Raw genomic sequence first — 16318 nt, 5'->3', positions numbered from 1 at the left:
AATTACTGGGCAACTGCATGCACTAACCCCTCAGGTACAGAGGATGACCTGCAAGTCTGAGAACACAGCTGCACACTTACACATGGTGGGGACACAATACATACATAGGCCGATTTAACCCGACCCAAACGGACCAGGCTGATAAATTTAGATGTGTTTGACGACCCTGTTTCCTGTCCGACCTCCGACTCGGCCCCCTCTCGCTGAAGGGGAACAGGGTTGCATGTGAAACATTACATATGAAAGGACCGCATGAAATGTAACGCATGCGATCCTGCTGCCCGGGAAGGTCCCGGGTGGCTCATTGGGGGTTGAATAGCCCATACACTGCAGCTATACATCACAGAACTGTATGGACGGATTCAGTATTGAATCCCGGCGGTCGGGATCCCGGCGTTCAGAATCCCGACGCCGGAATCCCGACAGCCGAAATGCCGACAAGGGGGGGACGTGGATCGCCCCCCCTTGCGGGCTCGCTGCGCCCGCCACGCAGGTGGCCCGGTGCCTCGCTACGCTCGGCACACTAATTTATTCTCCCTCCAGGGGTGTCGTGGACACCCCAGGAGGGAGAAAGTGTCGGCATTTCGGCGGTCGGGATTCCAGCGTCGGGATTCTGAACGCCGGGATCCCGACCGCCGGGATTGTAACTGCATCCCGTATGGACTAAGAGTGCAATGAAGGCAAATTGCTTTTCAACACTCGGCACAATAATATGAAATCCAATGGTGTATGAATTGGCTTCCTTCGGGCTCCAGTAACTAGGCCCAGTGTAGGCAGCTCTGCTCAAAGCCAAACATTGATTATTAAGATCAATTATGAACTAAGAGCCATCTTCTATAGACATCAGGCCCGAAAATACAATACATTCTTGACCTTGGCATTTCGGATGAGAATCATTAGCATTGCCAGGTTATTGGGACCATTTACCATGGTCTAGTGGTACCTAGAAAGCTCTGGACTGACCACTAGTGTACCAAGCCTTTGGAATGAACTTGGCTATACATGTGGATAACTCTCTGGCCTTCAAATGTACTAAATCATAGACATTCACTGTGGTCCAACTACTTCTGGTCTTCACCAATTTAGTATCACTATTACTCTGAAAAGGATTCCAGCAGTGTACTAAATTTGTGCTCGTTTCTCTGTTCACAGTTACCGACTCTTGTGTGACCTCCAGCTACTGTGGTTCATTAGTGATCATAAGAACTCCACAAACACGTTGCAAATACCATCACAGTGAGTCATTGGAGGAGAGCCGGTAGTGAGAGTAAGCAAGAAAGAGCGTTAGCTCCTTAGCCAAGAGGTGCTTGTAACCTGTGAGATGTCCAGGTGGTTACTGCTGCTACTAAGTAATCAGCTAGCATTGAAGTATTACATGATTTGCTTGCATACGACAAACCTACTCGCTGCAACTATGTCCTGGAGAGGAGGAATGTGCAAGACTATTTGAACTAAACTACCACATTGTTCAAATTAGATGGCATGTTTCCAGTTTGTTTCATCACTCATCACTGTACACTACTACACCTGCTGTATGTGCCCTAGTACATTTACATCATTGCTGAACATTCATGTTTCCTGGGTTAACCCATAGGTTACCGAAGAGGAAAAGTTCACCAGGGAAAGGGAGCTTTGATAGAACAGGAACTATTTGCTGGCAAGCTTGGAAATGTTTTCTGTAAGAATTCATTCCACACGCTGGACCTAGCACTCCAATTCTCATTAAATGTGTTTCATAGTGTCCTTCACACCATGGGCAGATGGGATCAGTGATCAGTTATTGTATAATACAAAAAGTGCCATCTTCCATTGTGAACAGTATCAGCTCCAGAAGCGGGGCTGTGGCACACTTGAAAATTCAAATAGGGGAGAAACACCAACTGCTAGTGTGTCGGTTTGGAATGGCAGTTGGTGGCAATTGGTGTGGCTCCCCTGTTTGAATATTGATCTGTGGTGCAGCACCTCCTCTGGAGCCGCCACTGATTCTGAACACACTGCATGGGGTTCTAGATAAGAGAAACCATACCTCCGCTATACCATGGTTTTTTTGTCAGCTTGGAATCGGCTCAAAGAGTTCGGTGCCAGACTTCCTTAATCATTTTTGTTCCATCTGGAATTCAAGCCTCATCACAGAGCCCAATGAACTGAAAATTCACATTTCACTGGTACAGGGTGCAGATCTAATCAGCCACCACTAATTACCCAGCCTAAACCTGCTGTGACTCATCTTCACCGTGCCAGACTACTATAGCTAGTGCCGCAGCCCGCCAGGCTGTCAAGCCTCATGAGTCTGAAAGCACAAAAAAATAATTCTATAAAACAATTTCAAAAAATAAAATTTTACCTAATAGCTAGAACTACTAGGTTTTGGTGCCCCTGATTCTAGTTAATCGGGAGTTACATCACCATTAACCATAGGTGGGCACAGTTTTTGGGCACTCTCTACCCCCTAACCTCGGCATAGAACCTTAACTCGTCAATGAAAATCTAAGTTTAATAAGATCATGTTCACACAAATATTAGCCTTGTAGTCTTTTTGAAGAGGCTCCTCCTCATTTCTACTACCGAGAGGCCTCCCCCACTACTGGCACTGAAGCTTTGCTTAGGGCCAGCGGTGTAGCTAGGTGCCATGGCGCCCGGAGAAAGGGTCTATTTTGCGGCTTCATCATTCTTAAAAAAAAACCATACCCCCACCCCCCATCAATAGGATGCCAGCAATGATTAATGGGTACTTGTGTACCGGCAGTTACATAGTCAGAGTAGCGTCCCAGTCAGAATCACACAGCTGAGCAGAGAGGACAGAGCAGGAACGGAGGACACATGACGCTCTGATGGCCGGGGCAGAGGCATCACTATGGTTGGTGACACCCGGTGTAGTGTTGTCATCCCCCCCCCCCCATGGACCTCCCCCCTGAAAGGCACCAGAGCACATTGTGGAGGGCAGAAGGGTGGGAGAGGGAGATATGGTGACTGGGTCACTGGGTGGTAGAGGATGCAGGGTGAGAGTGAGGACACAGGGTGGGAGAGAGGACACAGGGTGGGAGAGGATGCAGGGTGAGAGAATGCAGAGGGGAAGGGAGATGCATGGGGAGAGGGGGGATGCAGGGTGGGACAGAACGCACGGTGAGAATGGGGTTCAGGGTGGGGGAAAATGCATGGTGAGGGGGGATGCAGGGTGAGAGGGGAGGACCTAGAGTTAGAGGGGGGTGCTGGGTGTGAGGGGGGATGCAGGATGAGAGGGGGGATGTAGGGGATCATGCCGCCCGGCTGTGACTGCATGATCTTGAGACCAGCCCCAGTGCAGCACTCGAGCCCTGATGCAGCAGCATGTATAACTCTGACTTTTCAGTCAGCTCAGAGTCAGCATCAGGTGTAGGCGCAAATACAGGGACATGCGGACCTTGCACCAAAGCTGGATTAAGGGTTGGGGGGGGGGGGGGGCAGGGGTGGTCCGAAAGGTCAAACATTTAAATCATAATACAAATTTATATATATATATATATATATATATATATAGTATGCAGAGTCTGGCACTCTCACGGTCTTATCAGCAAAGAAGACACAACACAGCAATGGTGGGTCAACGTTTCGGAAGTTGGTTTACTTCCTTTTTCAAGACAAGGTGCAATACAAAATACAAACAAACGTGTCTGACCTATAAGTGTACCTGGAGGGGTTGGTCTCATCACGTGCGGCGCTGATCCGCCCTCGACCGCACCTCCGGCCCGGCATCTTCCAGGGGCGCATGGCTATGACGTCAGTCCCAGCTGGGAGCTTCTCAGTGCATCAGAGAGTGGGGGAGTGGCTGGGCAGCGTCACTGTTTCCTGAGTGTCTTCTTTGCTGATAAGACCGTGAGAGTGCCAGACTCTGCTTACTATTCATCTCCCCTCCGGCACCCCGGCGCATTTACCAGCCTGATTCGACTGAGTGCCTGCCATCTGCAAGCTACATACGGAGCCGGCTTCTCCAACACAGGAAACCGTCATCCTGCATGGCACCGTCCTAACCTTTATCTGTCACCCGTTTGTGTGACTGAAGTTACAGATCAATGTGCTTTGCTACTAAGGACATTCTCCCTCGCTATTTCCCTGCTTAAGGGACATAAGGTATAGTGAGTGTGGTTTTAACCCTCCACGTCTCCACCACCCACGCTGTTTGTAACGGATTGTATTACAGCCATGGCGGCACCTGCAGCGGCGTCTGACCGGCAGGGCAGAAATACCAGCAATAGAATCCAGCTACCATTGGGAGAGAGACTTCGCTTCTCAGACAGCGAATCAGAAGCTGTGCTCTTTAAAGAAAGATTTGCTGACACAGTGGAGTCGACATCGAATGATGAGATATTCAACAATTTGCTAAAGATTAAAAAGCGCGAAGTAGACTTTCTGATGCATGGCATCACGCTATCAGAATATTACCGTGACCGTAAAATTCCGGGAGGCTTTCGCGTTAAGAACATACCCACCATAGGCAGATACAATGATGAGTTCTTCCGACGGTGGGTAGCAGTTCTCAACAACTGCTCTTTCGACCTTATGACCCTGGTCATAGAAGAATCTGCGAAGGAATTAACCCTGACCAAGACTAAGCTAGCAGCCTTTGAAGAGACACAGATACCCCAACTCCAGTCAGACACATCCCAGAACTGGCTTGACAAACTAGACAAACTTGTTGCCTCATATAAAAAAGAATTAACAGCCTTTAAAAAGAAGAAATTCGACACGGTTAACCGTGATTATGATGAATATAAAGTTTACGGATGGCTCACTGGCAACAATACTGAAAGGGGTCCCAACCCATATGCCCGCAAATTCACCAAAAGAAGAAACCGCAATCGGCCAAATAATAGTGACACCTATTCCTCCAACAGCGATACTGGAGATTCCTCCGCCAAATACTCTACCAAGCCCCCTTTAGGGGTAAAGACTCGCGCCGGGCGCGAGCGAGACGGAGACCCACTAGAAGAGGAGGCCAGTACAAGCGGATCGAAAACCAACAAGGGCAGCAAGAAGAGAATGTAATCTTCAATTTGGCTGACATTACTCTTACTACAGCCGAAATCTCGGTCTTAAATAAGGGGTTTTCCTTTATCCCTACCAACAGATTCGATGACTTTCGTTGGAAGGTCGACTTAGCCAGATTCCACCGACAGCTCAAATTACGAGATTTCTTCAAAGATAAAACTGCAAATCCCCCTTCTGATTCTAAATACTCTGCTTTTAAAAAGAAATCAACTTTCGACCCACCATGCCCCAACCCTTCAATTAACAGCTTCATCAAAACCATGGACTATAATGTGTGTTCTCAAACCCATGACACACGTAAACTGACTAGATCCAATCTATCAGCAGAAGAATGGCAGGCCATCAAAAAACTAAAAAATCTTGATAATGTCTTCATCATTCCAGCTGATAAAGGGGGCGGCACAGTTTTGCTAAAACTTGATGACTACATAAATGAGGTGTACTCCCAACTTAACAACAACAGTGTCTATGATAAACTACCTGGTGACCCTACTGGTCAGTACAACAAAGAACTTGACACCATCCTACGTGAGGCAGCCACCAATCATCTGATACTGATAGACACTGCTGAGGCACTCATTATTGAATTTCCGAGAGTACCCATTATCTATTGTCTCCCGAAGATTCATAAGAATCCTACTAGACCACCGGGGAGACCGATAATCTCGGCTAGTGACTCTGTTTATTCTAAAGTGGCACAGTTTTTAGACCACTTTATACAGCCTTGTGTCCAAGAACAGAGCACCTATTTGCGTGACACCTCTGATCTGCTCGTCAAGTTACAAAATTTGCCTGCTCTACCCACGAATCTTTGGCTCTGCACTCTTGACATCACGAGCCTTTACACCAGTATTCCCCACCCTGAAGGTATCCAAGCCATGCAAAATCTCTTAGGAGCCAGTGACAACTATGGTGGTCCTTCTATCCAGCTCATGATGGATTTACTCAAACTCACCCTCACCAGGAATTATTTCCTATTCAATGGGGAGTTTTTTCAGCAGCGTACGGGGTGTGCGATGGGTTCTCCTGTCGCACCCTCGTACGCTAATTCATATATGTTCATCATTGAGCAGGAACTGTTCTTCCAATCATCTGTGAAATCTAAGATAGTCTTCTACTGCAGATTCATCGATGATATCTTACTTCTGTGGCAAGGGTCAGACATTGAACTCATCAATCATATCAACGGTCAAGTTCACCATGTCCATGAGCCAAAGTGAAATTCATTTTCTGGACGTTACCATCATCAATAATGGCGAGACTTTGAGTACAGATCTATATTCAAAGCCGACAGACCGCAACAGTCTACTCTCTGCCCAGAGCTTCCATCCTGCAGCGACCATCAGAAGTCTTCCGTTCTCGCAACTTATAAGAACCAAACGCATCACCAGTTCTGACCAACAACTGGAACTGAACATTAATAAAATGTGTGAAAAATTTCAACATAGAGGATATCCTAAACCTCTATTACATGCTGCCACAGAAAAATTGAGGAACATACCCAGGGCCACCTTACTACAAAAGAAGAATACCACTGTGAGTAATGATGACTGGATACATTGGGTGAGGATGTTTGATACTGGAGACCGGTCTATCAAGAAAAATTCTAAACATCTTTGGCCCATGGTCCAAAATGATCGTGACCTTAAGAATTTGAAGAATACCAGAATTATGCCATGTTACAACCGTGGACGCAACCTCAGGGACATGCTCGTACGTACTGACGTCACTAAGAGAAATCCACCTAAACAGAGCAGACCTGATGGCTGCTTCAAATGTCTTGGCTGCATTACCTGTAGCCATATGATCACTGGCAGGACATTCACACACCCCTCATCTGGGAAAAGATTCTCTATCAGATACCCTCTTACGTGCTCCAGCACTTATGTTGTGTATCTTATAAAATGCCCGTGTGGCTTATGTTATGTGGGCAAGACCATCCGTTCTTTTAAAGAGCGGATGGCCATGCATCGTCACTCCATCAGAGCTGCCCTCAACAGCAAGAAAGAATCTGACCAGCCAGTGGCTAAACATTTTGCTGCTGCCAAGCATAATCTGGCCCAATTCCGCCATACCATTATTGATCATGTGCCCTTTGATATTCGAGGAGGAGATCGGGGCAAGAGGCTCATACAATTGGAGACCCGATGGATCCATACATTGGACACTGTGAGCCCTAAGGGGTTGAATGAACATTTCTCGTTCAATATGTTTCTTTAATTGTTTTTTCTCCCTTGGTCCCATGGACATTTGTACCTTATATTCTATGGACAGGTTTTCTGTCCATGTTTGCGCATTTTTTTGCGCAAATTTGCCTTTTTTTGCACCTGTCGACACAGGTATGTCGACTGCTCTATAGTAGGAGCGTGTATGTCGACCTTACATTGTCGACTATATTGCTTATGTATTTTAATATATTTGGATATTATGTATACTTTCATTTTGTATCCCATGCTTATACTCACCCGTTACTTTCAGCCTTATTTATGCACTGTTTCACTTTCTTTACAGCCACGTATATCACAGATTGTTCTGATGCACTGCTTTTGTTTTGTTTGGTTGCTCAGGAAACAGTGACGCTGTCCAGCCACTCCCCCACTCTCTGATGCACTGAGAAGCTCCCAGCTGGGACTGACGTCATAGCCATGCGCCCCTGGGAGATGCCGGGCCGGAGGTGCGGTCGAGGGCGGATCAGCGCCGCACGTGATGAGACCAACCCCTCCAGGTACACTTATAGGTCAGACACGTTTGTTTGTATTTTGTATTGCACCTTGTCTTGAAAAAGGAAGTAAACCGACTTCCGAAACGTTGACCCACCATTGCTGTGTTGTGTCTTCTTTGCTGATAAGACCGTGAGAGTGCCAGACTCTGCATACTATTCATCTCCCCTCCGGCACCCCGGCGCATTTACCAGCCTGATTCGACTGAGTGCCTGCCATCTGCAAGCTATATATATATATATATATATACACACACACACATACATACTTGCCGGTATATTTAACGCATGTTGAAAAGATAAACACAGCCTTACTTTTCCTGTGTTGAATTATAGCTTCCGTGTTCCCCTTTCTCCTTCTGGCTGGTAGCAAATCCACCGCTTGTGCCCCACCGGCTCTGCACTCCCTATGCCTTTGCTTAGGGAACACAGAGACCTCCAGGATGAAGATTAGTTTTAGCAAGGGAATTACAAAGTTACATTAATGAAAACGAACTAATCTTAAATAATAATTCTTATCGGTTTTCTAGATTATACATTTCAGTGATTTTCAAAGAAATAGCAAGATAGTAGATATTGACGACGAACAATAATTAGGAATGTGGATTTCTGCTTCAAAGACTAATCAAGTGATCTATTTGGAGCAATATCTAAATTAAATGAGTTGTAGTGATCAGGAAAGTGGTTTCCAAGTGGTGCAAGAATGCAATTCCATCCAGTGGCAATCATTAGGCAGGAATTAGATTAAGCTTTGTAACTTATTCTTGGCACCACTTCATATGCAAACATTGGTACTTGTTTCCTAGCACGGCCACAATCGCGGGCATCGTGTACCTTAAAGTTAAGGTACACGATGCCCCCGATGGACCCGATTTCCTTTGAAATCAGGTAGGCGAAATCGCGGGCATCGCGTCGGTCGCGACCATTAACATTGCCCCCCGACACGATGCCCGCGATTTTTCCATAGGCTTCAATGTTAAAATAATTTTTTACATTGAAAGTCCATCTCACTTAGGAAACAATGTGAAATGGGCCAATATGACCCATTTCACATTATATATGGCCCCGTCATCACCCCACGATTGACGCGAACCCGATGTGTGGTGAGCGCAGCGAGCCCGCGAGGGGCGGCGGTGCGCGTCCTCCGACCTTTTCATTCCCCTACTATCCACGTCGGCGTGGAGATGAGAATATAAAGTGTGGCGAGCGCAGCGAGCCACCGAGCCGGAAGTTATACGCGTCCCCTCGCGGGGCTCGGTGGCTCGCTGCGCTTGCCACACTTTATATTCTCAACTCCACGCCGACGTGGATAGTAGGGGAATGAATAGGTCGGAGGATGCGCACCGCCGCCACTCGCGGGCTCACTGCGCTCGCCACGCTTCGGGTTGGCGTCAATTGTGGCGTGGGGTTCAAGGTGTAAAATTGGGGGTCTAGGGAATATTTTACATTGAATCCTATGTAAAATCGTGTCCCAGGGACCCTATTCACATTTGATTCAATTTAAAAATCGGGTCGGTCGCGTCGCATGCGATGTGACCGACGCGATTTTTCCGACACGACCACCCCGATGGAAATCGGGGTGGCCGTGCTAGGAAACAAGTACCCAAACATTTTACTGATCTGGTTTCTGTAGGTGCTAGAGTTTATTTCTTGTATTACCCATTAGGCACTGTATCAGTAAATTTGGGAATGTCAGCACCGGAGTTTTCTGTGTTTCCGTCTGTGACCGGGGTGGTCCAGTGGAGGGCGCTTGAAACAGGAAACAAGGTTGTTTGATGTATTGCGAGGATATGCACTGGGATACCAGGGGACAGCTGAACCAGAGGGTTGGCAGAGACTAAGACAGGAGCGCAGTCTAACTTGCCAGTGGTTTTTACTAGGGAGCCCCGCAAGGTGCTTTGGACTTAACTGCGCCCGACGAGCAGGTCAAGGCCCCTGCCCTGGTTCTCTGGAACAAGCTGACTAGCAACAGAGGATTCCGGGGAATGTATGCTGGAAGACTTGAGAAAGTCTTAGAGTCTTAATGGTCATTGGTGTGGAAGCCGGTGATGACAGGAGGCATTGGTCTGGAAGCAGGGGATGGTTGTGGACGGCCTGGGAGCCAGAGGTAAGTATCAGTGGCTTGGGAGCTGGAGGTGAGTGTTGAAGGCCTAAGAGCTGGTGACAGTTCATAACGGCCAGGGAGCCGCAAAGGGATGTCGACGGCCTGGGAGTCGCAGAGGGATGTCGACGGCCTGGGAGCCGCAGAGGGATGTCGACGGCCTGGGAGCCGCAGAGGGATGTCGACGGCCTGGGAGCCGCAGAGGGATGTCGACGGCCTGGGAGCCGCAGAGGGATGTCGACGGCCTGGGAGCCGCAGAGGAATGTCGACGGCCTGGGAGCCGCAGAGGGATGTCGAAGGTCTGGGAGCCGCAGAGGGATGTTGACGGTCTGGGAGCCGGGGAGGGTAGTCGACAGCTTGGGAGCCACAGTGGGATCGTGGCTGAAGGGGAAACAAAGTGCGGGCCTGCGCCGCAGGATGCACCAGAGCAATGGTAAGGGATGCGGCCGCACACCGCGATTCCTGACAGGGAACTTCCGTCTATATAGTATGAAGGAGCCTTGGCTAAGTGTGATATTTGTCCAGGTGAGTTCCAACATACAATATTGGAGACTCTACTAAGATCAACAAGCAACAAGTAGTGTCCACGTCGTATCAGAGCATGGACAGTTCACACTTACTTTGGAGTCAGTGGGCAGTATTCAATGAGAATTTTGACGATGTGCAGCGAATCCTGTTTAGGATTCGCTGCACATTCGCTACTGCTCGCCGCGTTCCGGAGCCTCGCCGGCTCCAGTATTCAACGAGTCAGGGGCTCACTGACCCTGACCGGCGAATTTTAACTCCTGCGGCTATGCAGCAGGGAGCCGGAGGACGGCGGCAGACAGGGAGATGGAAGTCTCCCTGCCTGCCCCAGAACGTTTGTGGGGGGGAGGTGGGCTCCCCGGGAGCCAGGCAGCACAGGCTGCCCCCCTGGGATAGCCAACAGGGGACCGGGTATTCACTACACCCGATCGTGCATATGTAATGATCGTGTGCAGTGAATATATGAATATATAATAAGTGGCTCGGCTCCCGGCCCCCTGCTGGCTGCTGTGTAAAAAAAAATATATATATATATATTTTTTTTTTATTAAATATTTATTCATGTGCTTACAGCACATGAATAAAAATAGCATGCCCCTCCTCAGAATAAAATTCCTGATTTTTTGACACCAAATGTAAAAAACAAAACACTTTATTTTAAAAGTTCACATTCCACTTCACCATAAAAAGATAGCGATTGCTACTCGGTGAATCATGGCGATAAAAACCTTGAAATGTATTCGCCATCTGGTCATTGAATAGGGGGATTCACCGTTTTAGTCAAAAAAATCGCCGTACAGCACGAGAATAGCACAAAATCGCCATAAAACAAATGGTAAATCAGCCTCATTGAATACTGCCCAGAGAGCCGAATTCACTAGGTTATGCAAAAATCGCTATTAGGTTAATTTCACACTTCTACACATGTGCAGCACCCAGAGCACACATGCCCTCAGTATCAAACTGCGAGTGCACCCCAGAAAGATGTGATCACATTTTGTTTGTCAAGGGGGGGCAGAGACATGGTGGCAGTGCAGCGTAAGGGGAAAAGGGTGAAGTCCAGACAACACAGGCATGTCCGTTTTCAGGGCAGTTTGGGATGACTGTGTGACAATCCGATATCATCGCAGCCCAGCACTTTACACGCTGAGTGGCCTTAGCCTTGCATACAAGAGACAGCAGTATAATATATATATATATATATATATATATATATATATATATATATGTATATAGAGCGCGAGTTGGAATATTGGGTTCATATATATATATATATATATATATATATATTTTTTTTTAACAGAATGTTTTATAGAGGTTTCAAAAAGTAATTGTCCTCACTCTAAATCTAGAAGCAACTTATGAAAATGCAGCGGGTATATTTCTTATACTACAATTATAGAGAGAAGTTTGTTCTATCTTTGAGTTTGCCTTTAAAGGTTGTTTAGCTTTTGTATAATTATGTGTGTTGAGTGATTGGAAGTCACGTGGGCAAGCCGGTGGTGAGATATTCATACAAGAGAAAATTCTATAGACGTCAGTAGGTAAACATTGTGCACTTACAAAACTGCTGAGATTTCGTCTTACAGAATCAATTCAGAGGTCAGTGGTTGCCTGGCACATCTTTGTGTGAAATATAGGCCTTCAATTTAAGTGATGCCTAAATGCAAATCAGACTTGTAAAGTTCATTTGCTGCATTAAAAAATATATAATGTTATTTAAAAATTGTTGCCTTGGAAATACAAAATGTATTGTCATAATTTTTGATTATATCGCAAGGCTGACACTCAGTGGCGTAGCTACATATGTGGCAGACCCTGCGGCGGCTTGGAGGAGCGGCGCCAGCGGGGTCTGTGGTGGGCACTGCTGGCTGAACTGACAGGCGTCCCAGCCAACAGTGAGTGCTGAACTGGTCCCACTCTGTACATATCTAATGAGCGGGGACCCAGTGCAGTGCATATTGAATGAGCAGGTCCCCGCCCCATGCATATGTAATGAGCGGGTCCCGCTCATTACATATGCATGAAGCGGGACAAGCTCAGTGCCCACTGGTGCCTGGGTCACCTGTCAGCTCAGCCAGCGGCACCCATAGTCCATCGCCTCACCCCTTCTTGGGGGGGGGGGGGGGGCAGAATTTTTTTGGGCAGGGGGAGAAAAATTTCTAGCTAGGCCACTGCTGACACTAAAGGCTGTTCAACACGTTCCCTGTCATGGCAACTAGACAAACATTGCGGGCATGTCACAAAGCATTAACAGAATGACCGGTATTTGTCATCAGTACAATGGCAGACGTACTAGCTATGTGTTGGGTCACCAGGAGGTTCCGCTAGGCCCCATCGTTACCTACTCGGTCTGTCCATTATTTATTTTACATACCCAACATTACAAAGCAACCCTAACCCACCCACCCCCCCTGCCCCCGGGGCGCCCGCACCCCGACTCGCCTGGGGCGTTCCGGTGCCTTGCACCGGCCCTGCTCACATCAACATGGATTCATTAGTCTCCATTGTTGTGAGAGCAAACCAGATTTACTTGACTGTTCATAATGGCCAGCCTGTATAGGAATATTCCGGTGATTGGATGGTAGACACAGAGAGTCTCAATGAATCCTTGCATTGATCATTGAGTCTGATTCAGATCCGTCCGTTTAAAGGGATGGCCATGCATGTGTACGCTTCGCAGTGTGCATGCGCAAGGACATCCTGTGATGAAAGCCAGGCTTTTCATCGCTGCCCATACACAACATGATTGACAGCTGGCCAGAATTTGGGGACAGCACCTAGCTGTTTAGTGGGAGTGTCGGGGAAAGCGCAGGTGGACCCCGGATGTTACAGTCTGATGTCAGGCAAGTGTACCAATAAAATGATTGGGAAGTCTTATTTGTTTAAAATTTCTATGTAAATTTGGTAATTTATTAGCGGAGAATGTTGTATTTATTTTAACAGGGTTTCAAGCATCATGTAAAATAACCTTTTCTTTTTCAAAAACAGATTAATAAAATTATATATTTTCTTTAAAAGAAAAAAAAAGCCCAGTTGGTTAAAAAAAAAAAAAAAAAAAAAAAAAACCTACAATACATTTCTTAAAGATAGAAACATAGAATGGTACGGAAGATAAGAACCATGTGGAATATGGAGTAACAACAATTGTGCGCAATTAAAGACAATGTGCAACTAGTGTAATAACACCAAAGGGTAAAAAATCCAGAGTATACCCAGGTATAGATTCGATATGCAACAAAAGAAAGGTGCGTCACATAAAGCGCTCAGTGTATAACCTTATAAGACAGATTCAAAAATTGAAACAATATCACCATTTTTCATTGTGCTGTCACTGGATAGATTCAATAATCAGGCTTGATAACCTGAAATGATAGCCACCTTTTTTCACAATACATGTGAGCAAGGTGGTATTAAAAGATAAATATAGTGCAAATTATTCTCAGTTTAAAAGGGAATTGAATACACATCCACACTTACAAACATAGACTTTTAAAACAGCATGAGATAAAAATGTAGGCCATGCACCATTTTAGTTGTCCTTCTTTGTACAGTCTCTAATGTATTTATATCCTTCTGGAGATATGGCTTCCAGGACTGAACACAGTATTCTAGATGAGGTCGCACCAATGACCTATACAGTGGCATTATTACGTCTTTATTTATACTGCTGATACCTCTCCCTATGCAACCAAGCATCTGACTTGCCTTCTTCATTGCTTTATTACATTGCCTGGGGAAAAGGAGGTATACAGCGCTGGGTAGTTCTGAATGATGACCACAACACATTTAATGTAGTAAATTACAAATACATGTATTATACAAATACAAGTTAAGAGAGTAATATCTAAGAATAAAACATATACTAAAAAATATTGCGCAATGAATAAAAAATTGGAGGGAATTGAAAAAATGGGGTTTAATGCAAGCACTTAGCTCTGAAAAAAATGAATGAAGGTAGTTCATGTGCCAATAATTTTGTTATAGTTACCACAATTAATGGTTAAACCCCATTTTTTCAATTCCCTCCAATTTTTTTATTCATTGCGCAATATTTTTTAGTATATGTTTTATTCTTAGAGAGTACTCTCTTAACTTGTATTTCTATAATAAATGTATTTGTAATTTACTACATTAAGTGTGTTGTGGTCATCATTCAGAACTACCCAGCGCTGTATACCTCCTTTTCTCTGTTCCACATACAGGGAGCCTTACACACTCCCATATACAGCAGCTTTAACTGGTTTCGAGGTTCACTCTTTTCTTTTTATTACATTGCCTACCTGCCTTTAAGTCCCCTGAAATAGTGACACCTAGGATCCCTCTCTTCCTCAGTAGTTTCAAGATGTTCCCATAATACTGTATTCTACTAGTTACTTGGAGATTTTAGCTGATCTGTCTCAGAGGAGTTTAATTGATTTGTTCTCTAAAGCTCTCTGCATACATTAGAATAGAATCTGGCAAGCAGGTACCACTACTACCATTAGTGATGCACAATAGTTATTTTTAATTCATTTTTCAGGTATTAGTGAAACATCTCCATAGGATCTTAATTCATAGCTGCCTACCCTCCTGCATTCTACAGGAGACTCCTTGAAATAACAGCAATCTCCCTCTCTCCCTCATTAGTCTAGCAATCTCCCTCATGTCACCTAGCCCACATTACACTGTTACATTTACATTTACATTTAATCATCAGCGCCATTTCCCAGCACTACACAAAGTATAGTATCTCTTACTAACTGCTTTGGGGATCATCTACATTTGTATATAAGTAATTTTAAAATATTCCTCTCAGATATAGCAGTACACAGCCACGCTTCTAGGTGCCACGTTCACAATCTCTTTTCACAATCTCTCCATATATGGAACTAGACACGGCCTTTGGGTGGAGCATGACACGCCCCCTTCAATGGGGCGCCATGCAAATTCTACTACCAAATATAATCTCACTGAAATTAGTTTTCAAAAGTAGGCAAGTATGTCAAGTATTAATTTGAAAAGTGTCCATTCAAAAAATATACTGTTAAACATTTTACATAATTTATTTTTTATTTTTTGACTTACTTCATTTAAAATATACATGACATGTTAAGTATGAGTGTGGTGGAAAAACAAGAAGCTAACATTTTGCACAGTGCAAATACAGCTGTTGAGAAATGCAAACAAGCTTTACAAAAAAAAAAAGTGTTGACAAAAATGTAACGTACACTGAGAAAATGAAAATGAATAGAGAAACCCACGATTGCTTAATAATATCAGAGATCCAAAAAATGTTGAATTGACAGCCCTTAGAATAAGCATGATGTGATTATATTAAGAACAAGCGGAGCACTGTCACAGGGCCTGAATTCAACTGCACTGAGAAATGGGTGGGGGTTCATCTACACTTTCCAAAGACTTTTCCATTTGAACCTTAACTTTTTTTATTGGGTTTTAAAGAAATATAATATAGAAACACACACACACTCTCTCTCTCTCACACACACACATACACACACACACACGTGAGTTGGGTAAAACAAAACTGGAAAAATTGGTCGTCACCCCCACAACCTTTTTTCAACCTTACCTCATCCCTTGGTGTCCACGGCAGCCTTCGGATTCAGCGGGGATGCAATTGAAGATGAATCTGATGGTCACCGTGGACATCAAGGGATCGTTGGAGGACCGCCAGGGGACCAGGTGAGTACGTGAAAAGAAATATTCCAAAATCAGGAATAATCCCTCAGTCAAAATGCTCATGGTCCCGTTGCATTTCGGATAAAGGTATACTCAACCTGTGTTTATACAGGTCGTGGGTTTGATTCCCACCATAGCTCTAAATGAGTTTGTATATTCTCCACGTATTTGCATGGGTTTCCTCTGGGTACTCTGGTTTCTTCCCAAAATCCAAAAACATACTAGTAGGTTAATTGGCTCACAAAAAATTAACCCTAGAATGTCTG

General features: G+C 45.3%; 1 protein-coding gene across 3 annotated transcripts in view; it reads right to left on the bottom strand.

Annotated features, from left to right (window-relative positions):
- The window catches only part of SLC25A21 (solute carrier family 25 member 21), a 277131-nt gene that overhangs the window by 64768 nt on the left and 196045 nt on the right, over positions 1-16318 (bottom strand). The gene's annotated exons all lie outside the window — the stretch shown is intronic.

This window comes from Crinia signifera, chromosome 12, assembly GCF_055691185.1.
Source record: "Crinia signifera chromosome 12, ASM5569118v1, whole genome shotgun sequence".
NCBI lineage: Eukaryota > Metazoa > Chordata > Amphibia > Anura > Myobatrachidae > Crinia > Crinia signifera.
Note: the sequence above shows the minus strand (reverse complement) of the source record. Positions and strands in the feature narration are given on the sequence as shown.